The following is a 2,864-nucleotide window of genomic DNA, read 5'->3' on the forward strand; positions in this document are numbered from 1 at the left end:
TGTTTATTGAATTTTTTTTTTTTGCAAATTAAATTTTCTTCATTGTAGTAGAGAACTTATGGCTTCTTCAAATGGGTTGATGATGTGCGTGAGCTGGCTTCTTCCAAAGGGTTGATGAGGTTGATGATGTGCATGAGCTGCAGACTCTCATTCTTGAGAGGGTCACCACTATTACTGAGTTGGAGATGCAAAAACAAGAGCTTAAAGAGAAGTTCAAGAAGCTTAAGGCTAAGGAGGAGTTGCCGGAAGAAGTGGAAGAAATGGGCATAGCAACAACAGAGACTATGTTTGAGTTGAAGGAGAACAACACTGACAAGAGATTAATGCTGACTTTGGTCTTTTCTTGGGCCTTGTTCACTCTTGTGTTGTTGATGAAGTGAATCAGGTAGTGGTGGTGGGGTGGATGATGTTTTTTTTTTTTTTTTTGGATATAAGAAGGTTGGTAGGTGAATGTTTTTGGGAAGATATAATGTTAGTTTATGCATGTTTATGTCATGCTTTATGGATGATGTATGGAAGTAGGTTTTTGGCTACTAACTTTATGTATGTCAGTGTTATGGAAGTAGTTTGCTTTCTAAGCTAGGTTGTGGTTTAAGTTAACTATGAGTAGTTTATGATCATGATTTGTAAAATAGTTAGTCCCTTATAATGAATGAAAATATGACATATTTTGGAACTTTGTTTGTGTTCATTTATCAATGTTACACCATTGATGTTTTGTTACACCATTAATGTTACCACCAGTTGAGGTATGCCTGGGCCCACAGTTCAAACTTAATTTTTGGCTAATGCCTCTCACCCTCAACTAGTGGTATTGAGTCTGAGTAAGCTTTGATGTAAGCTTCTTTCTTGTAACAAGCATCCACATAATGTTCAGCATTTTGTGCTTGAAGAAGATGGATGTCGAAACATTGCAGCAGGGGAGGCTAGTCATGACCCATTTCCTTCATGTGCAGGTATGAGCCTCTAAGTCAACAAAACATGTATCCAAGTAATGACTAACTTGGAACTTAGTTAGAGAAGAGGAAGTGACATCACATTTTGTAGCTTCTTGCTTCTCTATCAACAGCTTCCTATGTATCTTAGGGCATAATGGTGTTATCCATTTCTACATCTCTTCCCTCTTTGTCACAAGTATTTTCATTAATGATGACCTGATATCTTCCAACATGTATATCAAGTGCTTGGCTCTAGGATTGATAATATAGCCATTGAATGTCTCCGCCATGTTACTTGTTATCACATCAGCCTTCACTTCTGTCTTCCGAAAGGCCTTGCAGAAGACCTCTGGTATGCTTTGAAGCCTTAGACAGCAACTGGGTCTGCTTTCCCTAGGATTTCAATGTTCTCATCATAGTTAGCTTGGTTGTAAGACTTTGCACAGTTCTAGAAAATGAGCTTGAACACATCACCTCTTAAATTTTTGTGCCAATTTGAAAATATGTGCCTGGCATAATGCTTGTGCTCCTCTAACACTCCTCTTAAAATAGCCTGTAACAGAGTTCTAATTCAATTTACAAACACATAAAAGAACATATAACTGAGTATGTAATGTTAATGGAGAGATTATACCATCAGAGACAAGCTCTTCTTCACATTTGTTAGAAACCACTCCCTCAAATCCCTGCAACAACTCAGGTTCTTTCAATAGATTTACATCCTCATCATCAACTACAGCTCCATCATTACCAAAGTTAAGATCATAGATCTCATAAAACTAGCCAACCATCATCATCATACTCAATCTTACAAAACCTGCCTCATCAAATAAAGCTTCATCTATCTTGTCCACATAATCTGGGTCACTATCCTCTTCACCATCACTCAAGTCTGCATCATAAATCAACTCATGTAGAGGAATGGGATTGTTGGGTGTGTTATCTTCCCATTCATAATCATCTGGAACACTAGTAAGATAGATGTTTCCAAAGTGAGAAGTGGTTTGTGTTTCTGGATACTGGTTTGTTAGAGTGAGAGATGAAGAATGGATAGGGTTACGAGTTTCAATCTAGGTGGGTGAGTTTCTTTTTGCCTTTTGCACTTGGGGTGGGGACCGCTACAGATGCTGTTTTTTTAGTGCATTTTGACAACTCTGGTAGCTTGTTTGAAACTACACAAGATTCCTGTGTCAACCTATTAGACCTTCTTAGAGTCAGCTTAGGAGGTCTACTAGGTCTACTAGCTAGGTTTGTTTATCAATTGGGCTTTTATGGGCTGGCTGCATTTGTGGATCTAGTTTAGGAGGGTTTGACAAGGGTAAGGAAATCAAGGTCCTTGCCATCATGCACAACATACAACTCAATGCTTCTACTGCCCTCCAAAACCTTCCCCATTTACCTCACCTCACTGTCATCAGAAACAGTCTTCAAACCACTCTCAAATTCTAAACCAGGGAGAAGATAATATACCTTAAACATTTCACTGTACTTACCACATTTTTCAACTAGCTTCTTCAAATAAAACCAACACAATTCATTACAGTCCACTTCAAATGTCTTAGGCTGCCCACCCAAATACACCCAGACATTGTACTTTTTCTTAAAGGCACCCCCATGAAAAAATCTCAAACAAACAAGTACCATTTCAATTTGAAATATGCAAATAAGGGAAATTGACGCAATTAGGGTTCATAAACTACTAATCAACATACACAACACCAATTAAACTACGAAACTAACTCCAATTTATTAACATACAACAGCTACATTCATAAATTTCAACATTTAACCTAATTTAGTGACGAAAGTCTTGAGTAGTCTACCTCCCTTCAAATAAGGAATAAAGATCGATTTTATCATAGATCCATTGAGGTCTTAAAATTATATCATAATGGAAACAGCAACCCTAGTCGCCATCTATATATC

This window comes from Chenopodium album, chromosome 14 (genome assembly GCF_948465745.1).
Source record: "Chenopodium album chromosome 14, dcCheAlbu1.1, whole genome shotgun sequence".
In the NCBI taxonomy this organism is placed as follows: Eukaryota; Viridiplantae; Streptophyta; class Magnoliopsida; order Caryophyllales; family Amaranthaceae; genus Chenopodium; species Chenopodium album.